The 22,935-nt window shown below is 42.1% G+C and overlaps 1 protein-coding gene across 5 annotated transcripts in view; it reads left to right on the forward strand.

Moving 5' to 3' along the window:
* Positions 1-22,935, forward strand: part of foxn3 (forkhead box N3) — a 408,688-nt gene that overhangs the window by 59,053 nt on the left and 326,700 nt on the right. Inside the window, exon 1 of one of the 5 annotated variants that reach the window (XM_068038576.1) lies at positions 3,154-3,177. The exons of the other annotated variants lie outside the window; for them this stretch is intronic. The gene's annotated coding sequence lies outside the window, so the exon portion shown is untranslated. Of the gene's footprint in view, positions 1-3,153; positions 3,178-22,935 lie in introns of those variants that run through there. 5 annotated transcript variants of the gene reach the window in all.

Below are 22,935 nucleotides of genomic sequence, written 5' to 3' on the forward strand. Positions count from 1 at the left end.
TGAGTTATGCGCCGCAGGATTGCTAGCCTCTGTCCTGCTCTTGTAGCCACGGTATTTATATAGCTACTGCAGTTCAGTTTCTGGTCAATGGTCACACCCAGGATGTTGATGGTGGGGGATTCAGTGATGGTAATGCCATTGAATGTCAAGGGAGATGGTTAGATTTTTTCGTCTGAGATGGTCATTGCCTGGCACTTGTACGGCACGAATGTTACTTGCCACTTAGCCTGAGCCTGGATATTGTCCAGGTCTTGCTGCATTTCTACACGGACTGCTTCAGTATCTGAGGAGTCACAAATGATGCTGAACATTGTGCAGTCATCAGCGAACATCCCCACTTCTAATCTTGTGATTGAAGGAAGGTCATTGAAGCAGGTGAAGATGGTTCGGCCTTGGACACTACCCTGAGAAACGTTTGCAGTGATGTCCTGGAGCTGAGATGATTTGCCTCCAAAAAAAACCAGAACCATCTTCCTTTTGCGCTAGGTAGGACTCCAACCAGCAGAGAGTTGTGTCCTGTCCTCGTTCCTCTTTTTTCCCCCCCCCCCCCCCCCCCCCAGTTTTGGTCGGGCTCCTTGATGCAATATTTGGTCAGATGCTGCCTTGATGTCAAGGGCAGTCACTCCCATTTCACCTCTGGAATTCAGCTCTTTGTCCATGTTTGAACCAAGGCTGTAATCTGATCAGGAGCTGAAACCTGGTGAAACCCAAACTGAGCATCAGCGAGCAGGTTATTGCTGAGCAAGTGCTACTTGATAGCACTGTTGACGTGCCTTCCATCGCTTTGATCGAGAGCAGACTGATGGGGCGGTAATTGGATTTATCTTGCTTTTTGTGTACAGGACATACCTGGGTAATTTTCCATATTGCCGGGTTGATGCCAGTGTTGTAACTGTACTGCAAGAGCTTGGCGAGGGGTGTGACCAGATCTGGAGCACAAGTCTTCAGTACTATTGCCACAATGTTGTCAGAGCCCATAGCCTTTGCAGTATACAATGCCAGTTTCTTGCTATCATGTGGAGTGAATCAAATTGGCTGAAGACTGGCATCTCGTGCTGGGGACTTCAGGACAAGGTCGAGATGGATCATCCACTCGACACTTTTGGTTGAAGATTGTTGCAAATGCTTCAACCTTATCTTTTGCATTGATGTGCTGGGTTCCCCCAACATTGAGTATGGGGATATTTGTGGAGCCACCTTCTCCAGTTAGTTGAACAGAACTGTTATCATGCTGGAGTACACAGTGGAATTTTGCACCGTGTGGACTGTTTTCTCCAGCCTGGTTGTGGTCATACAGAATGCCTTTCTGTCCTGATCAGTGTCGTACATTGCCTGTATCAAACATAAACTTGTGTGTCCACAGTTGGGTCAGTACATCAGCACAAGCTTCTGCCAAAGATATGAAATATGGTGCAAAATGCAGTAGGTGAGTCACATTGCTGGGCATTCAATTGTTGGATAAAATACGGATGCTACAACATGCCAAATTTGCCTTGTGTATGAAATGCACTTGCTAGAAATATGGTATAACCATTTCTTACATCAGTCAGAACACGATGGATGACCGTAGCTTAAGAAATCCAGTCATCCTAGTTGGTTGTTGCAGAGCGCACATCAGTACTGAAAGAGGCTGAGAGAACACCGGCACTGCATTGTGCTGAGGACGTGGCAATTTGAATTAATGCTACGACCGCGCTGAAAATACTTTTTATGTCTTTAGATGCCAAGAGTTCACTAGCACAAAGGAAACAGCAATATGTCTCCATAGACTGGTGCCAAATTCTTTTTAGATTAAGGATAGATTACACCTTCTTCCTCCAAGGAGGTCACGGTTAATCTAGTAACATGGGACCCACTTGTTAGAAATACAGTACATTACTGCTGAAGCAACGTTGGTGCCAGTCAGCACTGGCAGCCTGTGAATATTAGGAATAGTTAAACAAAGCATAAAGATCCCCTGGGGTGATTATTGAGAGGCTTCAAAACTGTACCCTGGGATATTTTTGTTCTCCCAACTCTACACTGTGGGAGATGGGTAATCCACTGTTACTGTTCAGGTTTCTTCCTAACTTTTTTTTTGAGGGTAGTGTAGTGGTTATGATCACTGGGCTGGTAATCCAGACAATATTGTGCCATAGGAATTTAAACTCCGTCTCTTTTGGAAAAAAAAGTCTGCAACGCAGTGGTTGAAAGAATAAATAGTGTGACTAGGAGGGGCAGAGGGCTGAATCAAGGCAAAAAAAAAAGGCCAAGGAAGAGGGACGTAGATTTTTTTTTTTCTCTTTCCCTCAAGTGCTCTCCAACGTAGCTTAATATTCATGTGGTCTTGGGGCACAGGGCATAGCTCTTTGAAAAGAAGGAATTTCTAATTTGGCCATTAGGCCTACCAACAGTAACGGGCAGTATTTTCTGTAGTGCAACAGCATAATTCATAAACCTAAATGTAAAAACTTCTGCTTCTGGTATAATATCTGGATTCACTGAAATGTGATATGTGCTGCTGATCCAGTATTCCCCATATCCTTGAACAGCATACCAGTATATGGTTGTGTTAAGAGTTCGTCTATAGACACACTAATGTCATAGAGCCAAAGTAATTTATAGAACAGAAGAAAGCCATTCGGCCCATCGAGCCCGTGCCAGTTTTCTGCGGAGCTATTCAGTCAGTCCCATTTCCCCACTTGAGGACTTCAGTTTGTGTCCCCTGATCCTTGTGCCATTAGTTAATGGTAACAGTTTTTCCTTGTCATAATCTTGTCCACTTCTATCCGATCTCCCCTCAATTTCATTTGTTCCAAGGAGAACAACCCAGCCTTTCCAATCTAACCTTTATAGCTAAAATCCTCTATCCCTGGAACCATTCCGATAAACCTCCTCTGCACCCTCTCAAGGACTCCCACATCCTCCCTCAAGTGTGGTGACCCACTTCTACGACAGGTTCCAAAATTTGACGAGAATCCTTTTTCAATTTGGAATTGAGAAGTTGGTGCAATAATGTATTTTGCCTCTAGATGTCTTTGGGATTTTACTAAATCGTAATGACAGTGCATCATTTCTACACAAACCTTTCAGTTTTAATATGGCAGGATCCCTGATCTATACAACTTGAATCTTTTCTAAAACATCTAATTAAGATGTCAGCTCTCTAACAAGACAATTGCATTTTAAACCTGGAGTGTAAGTTCCACATTTTCATTTCTTTGTAGAAGTCCTATTTTAAAAATAAGTCAAGTAAGTAATTATGGGGCAGAGTATCGACTGTAATTGATACTGCGGTACTTTGGCTGAACCTCATCTGCTAATCTCCGGTTTATTGGCAGTGAGTTGCCTTCTTTCTTTACCAAAGCAAAATGCTGTAGATGCTGGATATCTGAAATAAAAACAGAAATTGCTGGAAATGTTCAGGCAGCATCTGTGGAGAGAGAAATAGAGGTAATGTTTTGGTTCAGTGACCTGTTTTTTTTTCTGTCATGCACGCACTCTTTCTCCCCCCCCCCCCCCCCCCCCCCCTCCCTCCACAGCTGCTGCCTGACCTGTGAGTATTTCCAACATTTTCTGTTTTTTATCTTGTACTTTTGTCTTTATTTTCAACTGGTGGTTTCTTGTCTTCCCAGTGTTTTGCATGAACTTTGCTGCTTGTTTCTGATGTATTGTGTTGTATTTTTTGTTTCCAAATGGGTAACTGGGAAAACAGCACAGCAGATGCTGCACAGACTCTGTTGTCTATTTTAATCTGTGAATTGACGATAAAAGGCACAGCATGTTGAACAAACGTGCATTTATATTTTTGGATGTAAATATTACTGTCAAGGCTGCAGTTGGAAAAACACACAAAAAAAGCAGTACTTCCCATCAATCATGTAAAGCCCTAAACTTAATTGATGTTTCCTGCTCTGTGGCTGAATGTAACATCTTTTATCTGATATTGTTGCCCTGGTGTGAAATTGATGAAATTATTTTGTGTCCTTTTCAATCCTCCCTGTATAGAAATATTGTTACTGAATAGGCACTTCCATTGTTTAAAACAATGTGCTATTTCTACCACATTTTCAAACAGCATTCTACCTTCCGTAAACTTGAGGTCATCCAAAATTCTGCTGCCAGTGTCCTTACTCACACCATGTCCTGTTCATTATTCACCCCTGTGCTTGCTGTCATATATTGGCTCCTGATTAAGTAATGCTGCTTTTTAAAAAAAAAAAAATGCTTATCCTTATTTTTCAAATCCTTCGATGACCTGGCCCCTCCCTATCTCTAATCTGCTCCGATCCCACACCCTCTGAAATACCTGTGCTCATCTAATTCTGGTTTCTTGAGCATCCCTGATTTTAATTGCTCCACCATTGACTGTCTCTAAGCTTTGGAATTCTCTCCCTAAACTTCTGTGCCACTCTACCCCTCTTTCCTTTTTTAAGATGCTCCTTAATACTTGCCTCTTTGACCAAGCTTTTGGCCATATGTCCTATGTCTCTTATGTGGCTCAAGTCAAATTTTGCTTGAAATGCTCCCTTGAAGTGCCTGGGGAAGTTTTTATTACATCAAAGGCACTAGTAAATACTAGTTGTTGTTAGGTGTTTGATTTCCTTTTCCATGATTGTTGACCTAAAAGACTTGCTTGTATATCGCACCTTTCAAGTCCTTGTTCTGTCCAAAGTGTTACTATTAATCTGTTTTGATGGGATGAATATTGGACAGCACACCGGAATTAACCACATGGTATCTTTTACATCTATTTGAACAGACTGGTAGGATCTCGGTTCAACATGAAAGAAGGCAAGCCCACCAATGCAGAACTCCCGAAAGTCATCCCAGATTACTTGCTCAAGTCCTGGAGTGGGGCATAAACCCTTAATGCCCTGGATGAGATTGTCACTACAGAGCCAAGCTTGCTATCTGGCATAATGGGGCAATCTGCATTTGTGTTGCTAGGTGGAAATAGGGCAGTGGCGCCACTAAAATGGTGGGTTAAAGCTCACTGTTCCTGATGGGTTGACTCCATCTTTAGAAGGGTCGACTGCCTGATTTCAGCCTGTAGGCTCTCTTGCTCGGCAAATCGGGCTTGGACCCAAAGCGCCATTTTGGGACATAACTGGTTGGAGTGTGTACCTTGCAGGCTCCAGGTCGCTGTCACATTGTGTTTCCTCCAAGCACACCAGGCCTCTCATTGGCATTATTGGCTGGCTGACTGAGCAGTACACTTTTAATAGCTTCCCGATAATTAAAATTTTGGATTCTTGCCTGTATTATAGTTGTGATAGTAGTGAGCTCAAACATATTCCATTGCTTTGCTATAGTTTAGGTTCACTTTTGATTTGTTTGCCCTTTTATTGCATTGAAGGGGGGAGAAAGAAAGCAATGGAACCATGATCACTGAAATAACAACTGAGCCAAATCCACTTACCATGTTCAAAATATCCTCCAACTAAACAGTAGGGCAAAAGTAGGGCACATTGGGTGTGTGCTGGTCGTCATGCTTTTAAAATTGCTGGATTGTGTTCTCTGTTGCCATGGTGTTAACAGTAACCACAAACTTCAGCTGCTGACAGATGATTACAGATCTGTTTGTGGTCAGGAAGATAGCTGAGTATACATTAGCTGTTCTCCAGTTATAGCAACTGCATTTAGCTGTAAAACAACTGTGATGCAACTCATGTTAACTGAAGATTGTGAGCGTGTTGGGAAATGTTTAGCTGCATTTAACCTTCAAAAGTTTGAGGAAATTACTGTTTTAATAATATAGTGCAAATGTTGAAAATCTGAAAATTTAAAAATGTTCACTAAGGTTAGTTAGCATTTGTGGAGGGAGAAATCGTTAACATTTCAGGTTGATGACCTTTCAGTTTTTGTTACTGTTTTAATAATTGTGGTTTGAGTACTTTCACACTATACTTGCTCCAGATGCTTTCCATGATGTTTAGCTGATTTTAAACTCAAGGGGTGAGTACATACAGACAGGTTCAAGATTGTATTAATTTCTTTAAAATTATTTTAACTTTTTTTTGATTATCTTGGCACGCGCTGTTCACTGCCAGGAGGGGAGATAGACGTGCGCTCTGATGCTTCTGCCAATGCTATTCTGAAAATGCTCAGTAGGGAGTGTAAATTTTTTCTGTCTTTTCCCCCCCCCCCACCCCCCACTCCCCCCTCCCCCCAGCAGCATGGCTTGGCATAGGAATTTTGTTTGTGAACACTCAAGTATAAACTAGTAGCCGGTTACTCTGCAGCATGCTGTCACCTAATTGATTTTTCTTAAGTATGCATTCTCTGCCATCTTTAGTCATCCTGTTATGAGGTAATGTTAGAGCATCCTGGGTGTTACCATTGACCAGAAACTTAACTGGACTAGCCATATAAATACCGTGGCTACAAGAGCAGGTTCGAGGCTGGGAATTCTGCAGTGAGTAACTCTCCTTTTGACTCCCCAAAGCCTGTGCAATGTCTACAAGTCAAAAGTCAGGAGTATGATGGAATACTCTCCACTTGTCTGGATGAGTGCAGCTTCAACAATATTCGAGAAGCTCAACACCAACCAGAACAATGCAGCCCACTTGATTGGCACCCTATCTGCCATCTTAAACATTCACTCCCTCCACCACCGACACACAGTGGCAGCAGTGTGTACCATCTACAAGATGCACTGCAGCAACTCGCCAAGGTTCCTTCAACAGTGCCTTCCAAACCCATGACTTGTACCAACTAGTTTTCCGGGGTAGATAGGTATGGGCAATAAATGCTGGCCTTGTTAGTGACACGCTCATCCCATGAACAAATTAAAAAACAATATCGTTCTTTTCACTCCCTGCCTGTCTACAGTCTTGGCTTTTCAAGATTTTTTTTTTTTGTATGCATAATACCTGTGTGTGTTTTGGCCCAATAAGATGTTGGGACATTTAGTAGTTGGTAATGGGACGTTGGTTTGAAAATTTCTTGACTTTTTAAACATCCTGTTTCAGTTCTTCCTCTGTCTGTCTCTCCTCTGCTTTCCCTAACCCTCCTGTCAGCCTTTCATGACCCATGATTCCTTGGAGCTCTTAATTGGGTTGATGGGACAGCACAGACTAGAGACGTCTCAGAATTGCTACTGTACTGCTCCTCAATTGAATTGAGGTGGACAGTTCAGTAGTTTGTGAAAGAAGCCTCTTTTGCTTTCTATCTCCAGGATCAGTCTTGATTGAGGTTCGTGAACCTGTGTGAAAACTCTCGAGAACATTGAGGTTGTGAACAAGCAAACTGTCATTTCAGGCCTCCTCCCCTTGATATCACAGCAACTTCCCAATAGTTTCACTTTCCATTTAATTCTTGACATCTCGAACAATTTGTCATTACATGAAGTTAATGATGGTTGGCATCCTTCCATCTGTGAAAGATGATGGACACACGGCAAACAATCCATTTAGATGGGGTGTCTTCTCTTGGTGCCCCTTTGCTGATAGTTGTGAAGGTTAATCCTTGAGCAACAGGTTCTGCCACAAGTGCTTAATCTGAAGCTGTCAAGTGACGCTGTGTGTTGTTTTTGACGTTTGTGCCTATTGCCAAGCTGCTGTAGCAACTGGTTATCCTAACAGTGCACACTAGTCCACAGGATGTGTCGCCATTTCCCTCTTTCACCAGCTTGTGACTCCCAAGTGCGATAGTCGACAGGACTGTGCTGGTCACTGACGAGGAAACTCCGCTACAAAGATTCTTTGCACAGTTCATAAGTGTGGAGCTAAATTTTCCTTTGTTCTTTCTACCTGACATTGTGTGTGGTAACGGAGCTGAGGGAGAAGGCAAAGATATGTATTTCTGTCAGGCTTGTCCATAAACATTACCTGACTGACATAAGTGTGATGATTACTCCTCTTTGCCGACGATGCTGCATTAACATCCCACACTGAAGAGTGTCTGCAGAGACTCACGACAGGATTGCGGCTGCCTGCAACGAATTTGGCCTAACTATCAGCCTCAAGAAAACGAACATCATTGGGACAGGACGTCAGAAATGCTCCATCCATCAATTTCGGCGACCACGCTTTGGAAGTGGTTCAAGAGTTCACCTACCTAGGCTCAACTATCACCAGTAACCTGTCTCTAGATGCAGAAATCAACAAGCACATGGGAAAGGCTTCCACTGCTATGTCCAGACTGGCCAAGAGAGTGTGGGAAAATGGCGCACTGACACAGCACACAAAAGTCCGAGTGTATCAAGCCTGTGTCCTCAGTACCTTGCTCTACGGCAGCGAGGCCTGGACAACGTATGTCAGCCAAGAGCGACGTCTCAATTCATTCCATCATTGCTGCGTCCGGAGAATCCTTGGCATCAGGTGGCAGGACCTTATCTCCAACACAGAAGTCCTCGAGGCAGCCAACATCCCCAGCACATACCTCCTACTGAGCCAGTGGCGCGTGAGATGGCTTGGCCATGTGAGCTGCATGGAAGATGGCAGGATCCCCAAGGACACATTGTACAGCGAGCTTGTCACTGGTATCAGAACCACTGGCCGTCCATGTCTCCGCTTTAAAGACGTCTGCAAACGCGACATGACGTCCTGTGACATTGACCACAAGTCTTGGGAGTCAGTTGCCAGTGATTGCCAGAGCTGGTGGGCAGCCACAAAGGCAGGGCTAAAGTGTGGCAAGTCAGAGATTTAGCAGTTGGCAGGAAAAAGACAGAAGCGCAAGGGGAGAGCCAACTGTGTAACAGCCCCGACAACCAATTTTATCTGCAGCACCTGTGGAAGAGTCTGTCACTCTAGAATTGGCCTTTATAGCCACTCCAGGCACTGCTTCACAAACCACTGATCACCTCCAAGCGCTTAACCATCGTCTCTCGAGATGAGGAGGCCGAAGAAGAAAGAAAATATACATATCGAACAGTTCTAAGTGCATCATTCCAAATTTTACTCAACTCTGGCAACTGTAGACAACCCAGAACTCACTACATATATAGCTGCATACATTAATGACACTTGGCTAATTTAAACTCTTCTTTGAATTTGAATTTCCTGAATTATTCTTATCACCATCTCGACCTAATTTATTTTTAATCCTACAAAAAAAATCAAAAATACCACAAACATGACATTCACTGCACCAGAAGTTGATTGGCTTATCGCAAGGGTTTCTTTCAGATTGTAGTTTAATTTTGAAAGTACGCTTTCTTTTCTTAAACTGATAAATCAAGATTGGTCAACAGTTCTGCATTATATGCACCTGTTCTTAAAAACCTGAACACCACATCCTCTCGTCTCACTCTGTTACATTAATCTTAAATGCATAGGAAGGTGGTTAGGTCATCCAGCCTGTTCTACCATTCCATTAAATCATGGCTAATCTGCACCTTAACTCTATTTACTCACCTTCGATAGATTTCTACTAGCCAAAGGTGTCAAAGGATTTGGAACAAATCTTAACATTATGCCAGTTCTGGTGAAGGGTCACTGACCTGAAACATTAACTCTGCTTCTCTCTCCACAGATGCTGCCAGACCAGCTGACTATTTCCAGCATTTTGTGTTTTTACTTCAGATTTCCAGCAGCTGCAGTATTTTGTTTTTATTAGGGTTATGCCCCTTGTTCTGGATTCTCCTATCAGAGGAAATAGTTTCTGTGCATTTGTAATATCGAATCCTGTTATCATTCTAAATACCTCAATTAGATCACCCCTCAGCTGTCTACACCGTAAAAGAAATACAAGCCATGTTTATGCAACCTATCCTCCTAATTTACCCCTTTATGCCCTGGTATAATTTTGGTGAGTTTGTACTGCACTCCCTCCAAAGCCAGTATATCTTTCCTGAGGTTTGGTGTTTGAAATTGAATGCATTTCTCCAGATTGGGTCTGACCTAGGCTGTATAAATCTGAAGCATCACTGTTTAATAGCCCAGTCCTCTAACTGGAGAATATACTTTTTTGCCTTGTTCTTTTCCTAATGAATTATCAATGCCTCTTTGAAGTTATGACTAAAATTGCGTTTGGCCATGTGCAGTCTCATTACATTGTAAAGTTACAGGTTCTGTTTAGGAGTTTGTAAAGGAAGAAAAATATGTATTACTAAGATTTATCTTAGCTAGACCCAAAATGATTCCAAGCTTGCCCTCAATGCTACCTTGCTTTATGTAAAGATACTCTATTTGATTAGATCAGAACTATGCAAACAATTTCTTGATTAATTTTTATCCTAACTCAAAGCTAATTAAAAGAGCCTCGTTATTCAGTCCAAGAATTAATACCCACCACAAATGTTTTTCATAAAACTAATTTCTTTCATTTATAATGGTATCTCAGAATGCAATGAATTTTTAGCCTGAAAACTGCTGCTTTTCTTGCATCATCACCACAGGATTGTTTTTTGCGAAATAAATGTTCCCATCAGTGAACCTGAATTGCTATGGCTTATCTATCTTGTTTCGTTTATGTGCGAAGTAAGGAAGATTTGGGCTTCCTAAAGCATTTATTTTGGGGGCATTGGTGCCTTGCCAAGTGGTTATTCTTTGTGCGCTTCTGAGAGTCATCACCATCAATCTACTTGACAATAGGGGCATACAAGTGAATCTTGTCTTTACCTGATGTAACACCATAGATGATCATACTGGAATTCCAGAGTTGGTCAGGTTTCTGACATATCTGATTTTTATTTTTGTGTTTATTGACTTAGCCTATTGTTTGTATATGATTAATATTGTGTACATGATTTTCTTACCAGCGGCTGTCGGGTTGTTGGGTGTGTCAATACTTCAGGGGTCCCCCACACAAAGGTTTGAAATCATGTACGTGTACATGCATACAATTGTCTTTTGAAGAAGGGGTCACTGGATAGTGATCGCGAGTGGAATTTATTTTCGAAATGAGAACAGAAAGTGCCGTACATACTCAGCAGGTCTGTCAGCATCTGTGTAGAGAGAAACAGTTAACGTTTCAGGTCTGTGACCTTTCATCAGAATTACATGAAAGATCTGATGAAATATTACAGACCTGAAATGTTAACGCCGTTTCTCTCTACACAAATGCTGCCAGACCTGCTGAGTATTTCCGGCACTTTCTGTAATCATTTCAGAGTTCCAGCATCCTGTATATTTATTTTATTTGTTTGATTGAGAGCTAAGGAAGAGACAAATGAGGTCAATTCTGGTGCCTCTGATGGATTCTTTATTTTTATTTATTTAGAGATACAGCACTGAAACAGGCCCTTCGGCCCACCGAGTCTGTGCCGACCGTCAACCACCCATTTATACTAATCCTACACTAATTCCATATTCCTACCATATCCCCACCTGTCCCTATATTTCCCTACCACCTACCTATACTAGGGGCAATTTATAATGGCCAGTTTATCTATCAACCTGCAAGTCTTTGGCATGTGGGAGGAAACTGGAGCACCCGGAGGAAACCCACGCCGACACAGGGAGAACTTGCAAACTCCACACAGGCAGTACCCAGAATTGAACCCGGGTCGCTGGAGCTGTGAGGCTGCGGTGCTAACCACTGCGCCATTTCGGGACCTTCCCAAACACTGTGGCTCACTTCCACATGATCTCAGGAATTCCACAGAAACGCCTCTTAATATAGCTACTAACATTTAGTTTTCAACTGGCACCTGCTGACCAGTAGAAATGGAGAGTTTTACTCAACATCGGAAGTAAACAATCAAATGCACAGCTCAAACAGTATTAAACTGAGCCAACATTGATCAAAAGTGTTGCTGGCGTCATGTCCTAAACCCTCTAATTAATTTGGAGTCAAGAAAGGTGGCAAAATCATTCTTCCTGCCTCAAGAGAACAAGAATGAGGGAACATAATCTTAACATTTAAAAGTGCGGCCATTTAGGTGGGAAATCCGAATCTCTCTCTACATGAAGGTTGGTAGAAATCTGAAACACTTTACTCCCCTAGAAGGATGTGGATGCTGGGACAATTGGAGCTTTCAAGACTGAGAGCAATGGATTTTTATTGGGTAAGGGTGTCCAGGGTGATGGAGCTCAGGTGGGTAAGTGGTGATGAGGTTCAGATCAGCAATTGTGTTTGGTAGAGCAGGCACAAGGGGCTGAATTGCCTTTTCTACCTGTGTTCCTAGTATACAGGATTTTTTTGGGTGGGGGTGGAGGGAGGAGGATAAGTAGGATCAATTTGAGTACTTTTTAAATTTAGCTTAAAATGTTTAATATTGTGGACCTAGGTCAATAGGTGAACACAAAATAACAAGAAATGGAATCTGGAGAAGGAAGCCATTTTTCTCTCTCCTAGGAATACGGAAGTTGGGACAAGATGGAACAGTGCTTAACATGCTCACAAGATTACTATTTTAATACTCTGGTTCAGATATTAATCCCAATGTATGCTGGCCTTGGGCCATTAACTGAGGACTTGTGGTTATTTTCACATCCATAGAAGTGTACTACATGCTTCTGGCAATAGATACCCATTAACATTCCATTTGACTGACTTACAGATATCCAACATTGTCAAAACAATCTAAATGTTGGCCAATAGCCATTCTCAAATCTTTTTCCTCATCACCTTTTAGCTGTGCTTTGTTTTGTAATCAAAATCGAATTTTCAGTCATGTATTAGACTTTTACACTTAATCACATCAAATGCCACATCTGAGTTGTTAGCCCTTCCTGCTCAGTCATTCTGTTTCTGTGAGAATTGGCATCTTGCACAATTTTGTGCGGTTGGCAAACTCTGCAGTTCTGCTTTTGGTCTGCTTGTCTGGTTGTTCTTTGTCAAAGTATTGTTCCAAGAGCTGCTCTCTGGAGAAGTCTATAAGCCACTTCTCCCCCTTTTAAGTACTGCCCACTTATAAATTAAATATCCTTGGTTTCTTATTGTCTAGCCCTTGTTTGATTCACTTTATTATTTTGCCCTTATTCCTATAATCCTTTGCCAGCAGTCTCCTTTTTTAAAGTACTGCACTTTGTTACATGCTTAAAAAAAAAGTTAAGATCTGTAATCTCTACCAGCTTGGTCACCTGCAGGTCCAGCAAATTTATGATGTGGTGTTCTGGCTGTCAATGTTGGCTTTTCTCTTTTTACTACTAATTACAAATTCTATGTCATTATAATTGGAGCAAAGTGGATAGCTTCACCAAATCTGCAAGCCATCTTATTTGAAACAAGGTCTTCTGTAAATACAATATTGCAGCACATTTATGAAACAAAAATGAGGCATTTTGGAAAAATACTGGATTTTTTGGGGAGACTGAGGCTTCAGTCTCATTGTAAGACCAGCTGAACAAATACAGTAACCATTTTATAAGAGTCTGCCTGAATATTTTTGACTGTGTGTGTGTGTGTAACTGGTTTCACTTTTGTACGATTGTGGTACCTGAGCTTTTAAATCTGCTGACTCCTCTTAGTTGTAATAACTTTACGACTTGTTTATCTTTATTCCCACCTTTTATATAGATTGTCCAATGAGGTGTCGGTGATGAGGATAATGCCCTGAGCTTCTGGCGAAGCTGCCTGACCATACCAGATTCTACGTTTAAACATTTAATTTGCGCTCCCTGCACAGTTTGAACCTTGCTCAGGAAGCATTGAGTGTTGCTGTAATAAATGTGGCCAGCATCTGTATTCGACAACAACTTGCATTTATATTGAGCCTTTAAAGTAGTAAAATGTCCCAAAGCTGTTCAGAGGAACGCCATCAAACAAAATTGACATTGAGCTACATAAGAGGTATTAGGAATAGTGACCAAGAGCTCGGTCAAAGAGGTAGGTTTTAAGAGAGGAGGAGAACTTTAGGGAAGTACTTCTAGAGCTTAAGACTTAGCCATCTGAAGGCATGGCCGTCACTGGTGAAGCGATGAAAATCAGGGATGCACAATAGGCCAAAATTGGAGTAGTGCCGAGATCTCGGAAGGTTCTATGGTTGGAGGAGGTCACAGATATGGGGAGTGGCAAAGCCATGGAGAGATTTGAAAACGAGGATGAGAATTTTAAAATCAGCGAGTTGCCAGACTGGGATACAGTGACCACAAGCACGAGGTAAACTGGACTTGATGCATGCTGAGATTCAGGCAGTAGAGTTTTTTGGGCGAGCTCAAGTTTAGAGTGCACGGTATAAAAACTTGTTTTTAGGAGCAGCTAAAGGCCAGTAAGTCCATCGAACCCATCCCTTTTGGCTAAGACCTACCTTTCTTGCAATGTGTCTCAATCCCTTTTTGTCCAGTTGCCTCTTGAGCCCATATTATATTTCTCACTCACTACGGTGAGGGCTTTCCTTGTGATTTATTATACTCACTTGTTTATTGGAGGAGAAAAAGTCCATCGAAGCTCCCTTCTAATGACGAACATCCCAGTAATCAGTTGGTCTGTATCGGCTGTCAATTTCCTAATGTATACTTGCAAACCTCAGTTTTGGTCAGTTCTGTTACCGCAGGCTTGAGCCGGATCTTAATTTATTAGTTTTAGAAAAGTTCAAGACTGAATAACTAATAGAAACTAAAAGTTTTCTTAACTGGAAGAATATTTAACTTCAGTGGATAGTTGACTGTTTAAGTTAGTTGCTCATTTGAAAGTCTATTTGGTAGCGTTGAGGTTTATATTCTCTAGATTCCCATGTATTTAACAATATTTGGTGTGTTAATTGTTGAGTGCCACTCTCCTCTCAGATAACATTGTCTTTTTGATCAAAGCAGTTGGAATTAATTAGTCAGTCACTACTCCATTTGTTTTGCTAGTCCAGAATCTCTAATTTTTCTGCCAATGTTGTCCCCTCCTCTTGCTGGAAGTGATGAATTTTTTGCTGTAGTATAAGTTTGTTCTCTAGTTCGCCCATGAAATTGTCCATTTAGTGTTAACTCGGTTGGAATTGGTGGGCTATTCAATCACAGGAGATGTCACCCTAGTTGAGCCTGACCCTGTCCTTGCCTGAAATTTATATTTGTATGCTTTCGGCAGGAGTATGGGATAGCAATTTATTGATTAGAATGGGCTTATATTCTGGAGTTTAGAATAATCAGAGGTGATCTAATTGCAAAATGAGATTGAGGGGGATTGGCCGGGTAGGTGGAAAGAGACTTTTTTTTTTCTCCTGACTGGAGAATCTGGAGCTAGGGGGTACAGTCTCAGGATAAGGGACCAGCCATTTAGGAGTGAAATGAGAATTTTTTCCTGAGGGTTGTGAATCTTTGGAATTCCCTATCCCAGAGAGCTGTGGAAGCTCAGTCATTGAGAATATTCAAACTGAGAATGATTGGTTCCCTTAGTGTCCAAAAATCTAAGGATATGAGGATCAGACAGGAAAATGGAGTTGCGGTTGGAGATCAGCCGTGATCTTATTGAAAAGCAGAATGGGCTCGAGGGGCTATATGATCTACTCCTGCTCCTATTTCTTGCGTTTCAATCCAGAGCAAACCCTAGCTAACGGCTTTCTTCCCTGAATCTGGAAGCCTGAGGCCAGTTTGCAGCTACTGCCACCACTCTGGCTGAGAACAGTTAATTTGCTCAAGACCAAGAACCTAAAGTCCTTCTGTATTGCTGAGCTCTTCTAGATGAGTACGGTCATTTGACCTTCGTTGGAGTTGAGGCCACAATTAAATGGTGGAGCAGGCTCGAAGGGGCAGAATGGCCCATTTCTGCTCCTAATTCATATGTTTGTAGTTTGTGTATTCATAAAGACCCTACAGTGGTACCCCCATTACAGTATTTTTGTCTCCAAATCTCACTTTTTTTGCCTCCAGTACTCTACCCTATGTTGAGCACTGTTTGTAAGAAGGATATGTAGATATCCATCTTGAATCTATCTAAGGCTAATTTGAATCTGTGGCCCTTGTCCTACACCTGTAATTTAAATTAAAACAGTACAGTATTTGGAATTTACCCTTTTCAACCCCTTTTAAGTATCTTGTACACTTTTTTTTAAGAACAACATTTATTCATTTATTCATTCTAGGTTGAAGAGTCCAAGTTTCTCCAGCTTTTCCTCTTAACATGAGGGATCAGCCTCTGCATTGCTTCCAGCGTGTGAATGTCTCCCTGCAATATTTATCCTTCCACTTCTACTTCTTTTACTACTACTACTACTACTACTACTACTTCTACTTCTTCCTCTTTTTGTATTCTTTCGCGGGATGTGGGCATCGCAGGTCAGGCCAGCATTTATTGCCTATCCCTAACTGCCCTTGAACTGAGTGGCTTGCTAGGCCATTTTGAGGACATGTAAGAGTCAACCACATTCTTACTCCTCTTCTTCCTCTTTCTCTTATTCCTCTTCCGCCCTCTCTCGCCCTCGCCCTCCCTCGCCCAGCTCGCTGTACAATGTGTCCTTGGGGATCCTGCCATCTTCCATGCGGCTCACCTGGTCAAGCCATCTCAAGCACCGCTGGCTCAGTAGGGTGTATATGCTGGGGATGTTGGCTGCCTCGAGGACGTCTGCGTTAGAGATATGGTTCTGCCACCTGATGCCAAGGATTCTCCGGAAGCAGCGAAGATGGAATGAATTGAGACGTCACTCTTGGCTGACATACATTGTCCGGGCATCGCTGCTGTAGAGCAAGGAACTGAGGACACAGGCTTGATACACTCAGACTTTGGTGTTCCGTGTCAGTGCGCCATTTTCCCACACTCTCTCTTGGCCAGTCTGGACATAGCAGTGGAAGCCTTTCCCATGTGCTTGTTGATTTATGCATCGAGAGACAGGTTACTGGTGATAGTTGAGTCTAGGAAGATGAACTCTTGAATCACTTCCAGAGTGTGGTTGCCGATATTGATGGATGGAGCATTTCTGACGTCCTGTCCCATGATGTTTGTTTACTTGAGGCTGATAGTTAGGCCAAATTCATTGCAGGCAGCTGCAATCCTGTCAGTGAGTCTCTGCAGACATTCTTCAGTGTGAGATGTTAATGCAGCATCGTCAGCAAAGAGGAGTTCCCTGATGAGGACCTTCCGTACTTTGGTCTTCGCTCTAAGATGGGCAAGGTTGAACAACCTGCCACCTGATCTTGTGTGGAGGAAAATTCCTTCTTCCTTGACTTGAACGCATGTGAGAGCAGCAGGGAGAAGAAGATCCCAAACAGTGTAGGTGTGAGAACACAGCCCTGTTTCATGCCACTCAGGACAGGAAAGGGGTCTGATGAGGCGCCACTATGCTGAATTGTGCCTTTCATATTGTCATGGAATGAGGTGATGATACTTAGCAGCTTTGGACATCCGATCTTTGCTAGTAGTCTGAAGAGACCTCGTCTGCTGACAAGGTCACAGGCTTTGGTGAGATCAATGAAAGCAACGTAGAGGGGCATCTGTTGTTCGCGGCATTTCTCCTGTAGCTGGCGAAGGAAGTATAGCATGTCAATGGTGGCTCGCTCTGCTCGAAAGCCACACTGTGCCTCAGGGTAGACATGCTCAGCCAGCTTCTGGAGTCTGTTTAAAATGACTCGAGCGAAGACTTTCCCCACTATGCTGAGCCGGGAGATTCCACGGTAGTTGTTGCAGTCACCGCGGTCACCCTTGTTCTTATAGAGGGTGATGATATTGACATCGCGCATGTCCTGGTACTGCTCCCTCATCCCAGCACAGGCAAAGCAGTTCGTGGAGTGCTGAAAGTATAGCAGGCTTGGCACTCTTGATTATTTCAGGGGTAATGCTGTTCTTCTCGGGGGCTTTTCCACTGGCTGGAGAATCAGTGCCATCACTGAGTTCAGATTTTGTTGGCTGGTCGTCCAGCTCATCCATGACTGGCAGAGACTGGGCTGCATTGAGGGTGGGCTCAGTGACAACATTTTCCCTGGAGTACAGTTCTAAGTAGTGCTCCACCCAGCGGTCCATTTGCTTGCATTGGTATTTGATCGTGTACCCTGATTTAGACTAGAGGGCGATCTTCCTGATCATTGGCCCAAAAGCGCTCTCAATGCCATCATATATTCCTCTGATGTTTCCGGTGTCGGAGGCCAGCTGAATATGACTGCATTGGTGTTGCCGGTCCTTCAGCTAACCTTACCAAAACAGATCATTTGGTCATTGAGAGCTTGCTGTGCGGCTGCTACCTTTTCTTCAATATTTCACTTCAGTGCTTCGTTGGCTTTGAGACATCCCGAGGTGCTATATAAATTCAAGACAGCCTTGTCGTGTCTCAACGAGCAGAATTGGACAGAGTTTTCAAGGTGATGTCTGACGGGCAATTTTATAATTTGGTCATGACTTCCTCTAACTTGTATTTTACTGTTTTGGCTGTGTAGTTCAACATTCTGTTGGCTTTCTCTCAGCTAGGCCAGTCCAGAATTTTTTTAAATCTACTTTTATGAGGGAGTTGTATATTCAGTTGAAACTGCATAAGAAGTCAAAAAGGTTTTGTTCAAGGTTTGAATGTGAAATTTTTGAATATGGTTGTATTGAAAATGAATGCTTTTTTAGATTAAATACATTTCTAAATTTGCTTTCATTGTATGATGTGATTTCATCTGATAGTGTGGTAATTTGCAGTTTGTTTTGTATCATTGATACAGAACAAATAAAGATTGATCTACATTTATATAGCATGTTTTATGACCACCAGACATCTCAAAATGCTTTACAGCCAATCAAGTACATTTTGAAGTGTAGTCACTGTTGTGGTGCAGGAGATATGGTAGCCACTATGCACACAATAAACTTCCACAAACATCAATGTGAAAATGACCAGATAATCTGTTTTTGTGATGTTGACTGAGGGATAAATATTAGCTTGGACACGGGTAACTCCCCTGCTCTTCTTTGAAATAGTGTCATGAGATTTTTTACATTCATCTAAGCAAGAAGATGGGTTCTCGATTTAATATCTCATCCAAAAGACAGCGCCTATGACAGTGCAGCATTCCCTCATTTCTGCACTGCAGTGTCAGCCTTGATTTTTCTGTTCAAGGCCTGGCATGGGATTTGAACCCAGAAGCCTGTGACTCAAAGGGGAGAGTGCAACCAACTGACACATCAAATATGGAAATGATTGTATGGTCTTTCTAGATATTCTGAACAAATGTATTACAAAATGTACATTTCTGCTCTTGTTTTATCTACATTTTCTGTTGTATGGTGCCTATTAACTGGCTGTGCAGAATCGAGCAACAACAACCTTATTAACTGGGACAGAATTTGTGTGAAAGGCACAGGGGGAGCAGGATTCTTAAAATGCATTCCGGAGAACGTTTTTGGATGGCATGTAGTGAGCCCGACAAAAGAGAGTGATTCTGGGCTTAGGTTTCGGGAATGAAATTGGGTAGTTGGAAGGGTTATCAGTTGGGAAGCACTTCAGTGGAAGTGCTCATAATTCACTTAGATTTGGAGTAGTTATGGAAAGGGAAAAAACTGGACCAGGAATAAAATTTCTCAATTGGGGAAAAGCTAATTTTGCTCAGCTGAAATGTGATTTAGCAAAAGTGGACTGGAAGCAGCTACTTGAAGGTAAATCAGTGCCAGATCATTCACGCAAGTATGTTCCCGTAATGAAAAAGAGACTAACAAATCCAGCGCCCCCTGGGTGTCAAGGGGCTTAAAGGAGAGGAGAAAGAGAAAAAAGGGCAGAGAGCTCAACACTGCAGAAAACCTAAATGAGTCTAAGAACTGTAGGGACGAAATTCAAAAGAAAATTAGGAAAGCTCAGAGAGCAAGAAAATATATTGGCAAGAAAAAGTAAGGAACATGCAAAAATTTTTTTCATACAAGGGGGGCAAGAGGATAACTAACGGACCCTAAAGGTTACCCGAGTGCGGAGACAAAGGATGTGGGTATGCTTCTTCATGAATACTTTGTCTGTTTTCACAAAAGAGAGGGACAATACAGTTATTGCAATCAGGGAGGAAGAGTGTGAAATTTTAGATGAAATTAGCATAGTGAGAAGGGTAGTATTAAGAGGTTTAAAATCTTTGACAATGGATAAATCCCCAGGGCGGGATGAAATCTATCCTTGACTGTTAAGGGAAGCAAGAAAGGAAATATCAGAGGCTCTGACCATCATTTACTAATACTCTTTGGCTACAGGTGTGGTGCCAGAGGACTGAAGGACAGCTAATGTTGTGCCATTGTTTAAAAAGAGAGAAAGGGATAGACCGAGTAATTACAGGTCAGTCAGCATAACCTCAATGGTGGTGGGAAAATTATTGGAAAAATTTCTGAGGGACAAGATAAATCTCCACTTAGAAAGACACTGATTAATCAAAGACAGTCAGCATGAATTTAAGGGAAGGTCGTGTCTAACTAACATGACTGAATTTTTTGAGGAGATTTTAGCAAGGCTTTTGAAAGGATCCCACATGGCAGCCTGGTCACAAAAGTAAAAGCCCATGGGATCCAAGGCAAAGTGGCAAGTTGGATCCAAAATTGGCTCAGAGACAGGAAGCAGAGATAATGGTTTTTGGGTGTCTTTGTGACTGGAAGGTGGAAGGCTGTTTCCAGTGGGGTACCACAGGGCTCAGTCCTAGGTCCCTTGCTTTTTGTGGTATATATCAATGTTTTGTGGTTGATTGTGAAGAGGAAAGCAGTAGACTACAGGAAGAAATCTGGTGGGCAGAATAGTGGCAAATGGAATTCAAACTGGAGAAGTGTGAGGTAATGCATTTGGAGAGGGCTAACAAGTCACGGGAATGCACAAATAGGATATCGAGGAGTAGAGGGATGTTGGAATGCATGTCCACAGATCCCTGGAGGTGGCTAGACTGGTAGATCAAGTGGTCAAAAAGGCTTGTGGGATGCTTGCCTTTATTAGCTGAGGCATAGAATCTAAGAGCAGGAAGGTTATGCTGGAACTGCATAAAACACTAGGCCACAGATGGAGTACTGTATGCATTTCTGGTCATCGTGCTGAGAAAGATGTGATTGCACTAGAGAGGAGATTACCGAGGATGTTGCCTGAACTGAGAATTTTAGTTGAGGAAAGTTTGGATAGACTAGGATTATTTTCTTTGGAACAGAGGAGGCTGAGGGGAGACTGAATTGAAGTGTATAAAATCTAGATAGAGTGGATAGGAGGGCCCTACTCCTTTGCTGAGGGGTCCATAACCAGGGGCATAGTTTCAGGGTAGGAGGTTTAGAAGGGATTAGAGAGGACTTTTTTCACCAGAGGGTGGTGTGGATCTGGAACTCAGCCTGAAGGCAGAAATTCTCGTAACATTTAAAAAGTACTTGGATATGCACTTGAAGTGCTGTAGCTACAAGGCTGTGGACCAAGAGCTGGAAAGTAGGATTAGGCTGGATGGTTACTTGTCAGCCAGCGTGAACACAGTGGGTCGAATGGCCTCTTTGCTGCTGTGGTTTTCTATGATCTCTTTGTTTCTAGTTGAGCTGATCTTACAGTACTTTCAGGGTAAAAGGTGACTATGGTGGAAAACTGGCATATCGTACATTTTGTTTTGTCCTCTACCGCATTCTTCCCAAACAAACAATATAGTTGTACTCAATATGGGGTTTTTGGCGGTGGGAATGGAGCCAGTCTCAACGTGAACCATTCACAGCTGAGAGAGAACAAGCACAGCCAGATGAGATTAAAACTTCTTAAACCATCTTAAACCAAACTAAAACTGCACTAGTGCGACAGTTCCCAAAGGACTAATAGGTAATATTTTAGGTATCTCAGTGTGTGTATAGGAATAATCCATCAACAGGGCAAACCTTGCAAAAAAAAAAAACTCCTTGAGGTTTCTTCCCATCTCTTGAAGTAAAATCGATTAAAGCTTTGTGATCTTGATCAGTCTTCTAGTTGCATTGCATAGATGACTCATTCACTGCTGCAGTAGTAGGGCAGCCCTCATTTTCAGTGGAGAATTTAACCTGACTCTCTCTTTGAACTTCTAATCTTTAATTGTTAAATAAGTACCATCCACTCCTTTCTAATTAGGAGTTGGGTGAAAAGAATAAATATTCTTTCCTCTGGGAATTGGGTTTGGGATAGCAGGAGAATTATTTATTTGAATCCCAGTGTTGCTTGAGACTTGTTTGCTTTGAATCTGTCTTCTAATTCTAGGTTCTGGTTCATAAAACCATCTTTACCTCTACATTCTCCACGCTTGTGTCCCTTCTTTCCATTTTTTCCAGTGGACCCAAATTGGGCATTTGTCGTCATAACTTTACCTTACTCCTGGAATCATCCATTGAACTGTTCTCTGAATTCTTAATGTGTACTGTATATATCTCGAAGGAAAAGAACTAGGTCGAATGGGGCATGATTCAGAAATTTAAATTACAAAAAGGCAGGGATAATGTAGACATAAGTAGATAACTTAATGGACAAATAGAGAATTAATGAGCTTCAAACTTCAATTAATCAGACCCTACTTCCCACCCCCCCACCCGCACATGCGTACATACCTTTTCAAAAACGTTAGCTGGATGAATATGATTCTTGGAACTGCAGCAGTCTTAATCATAAAATGCAATTAAAGAAAGTTGTTGCTCCAAAGATTTGTCTGATTACTTTTTAGAAAATGGTAGAGTTTTTAACTTGAGGTTTTCAGTTTCTTCAGGAGGTTTGAGTAAAATCTATGAAAATGTAAATTTATGTTATCTGTTTGAAGGAGCCAACTTGAAAGGCCATATGGGTAAAGCTTTATTTTAAAAATAAGTATTCAGATTTTACAGGAGATTTCCATTGCCAAGAAGACTACAGTTTGCATTGAATGAAGGAGTCCTGTGGTACAGTTCTCTACATGTTCAACCTGTTGTGCTGGTTGAAGTGAAGATGGGTTTCTGTAGTGCTCTTACTGAGAGAAAGTAGTGAGGAATGATGGAGAGTTAGTTGGGCAATTTAAGTAAATATATGTAATCGGTCATTCCAAATCACTTCACATCCAAGTACTTTTTAAGTGTAGTCACTCTAATTATCCAATTACATCCCACAAAAAAGTAATTGAATGTTTTAACCTGTTTTTGCTGATGTTTGTTGAAGGATTAATGTTGGCCAGGATGTTGGGAGAGCAGGAGAGCACCCTTGCTCATATATCCGAATGTACAAACAGACCCTGTGTTTGCTATCTCAAAAGAGGGAACCTT

The sequence above is a fragment of the Heterodontus francisci genome, chromosome 9 (assembly GCF_036365525.1).
Source record: "Heterodontus francisci isolate sHetFra1 chromosome 9, sHetFra1.hap1, whole genome shotgun sequence".
Taxonomy (NCBI): domain Eukaryota; kingdom Metazoa; phylum Chordata; class Chondrichthyes; order Heterodontiformes; family Heterodontidae; genus Heterodontus; species Heterodontus francisci.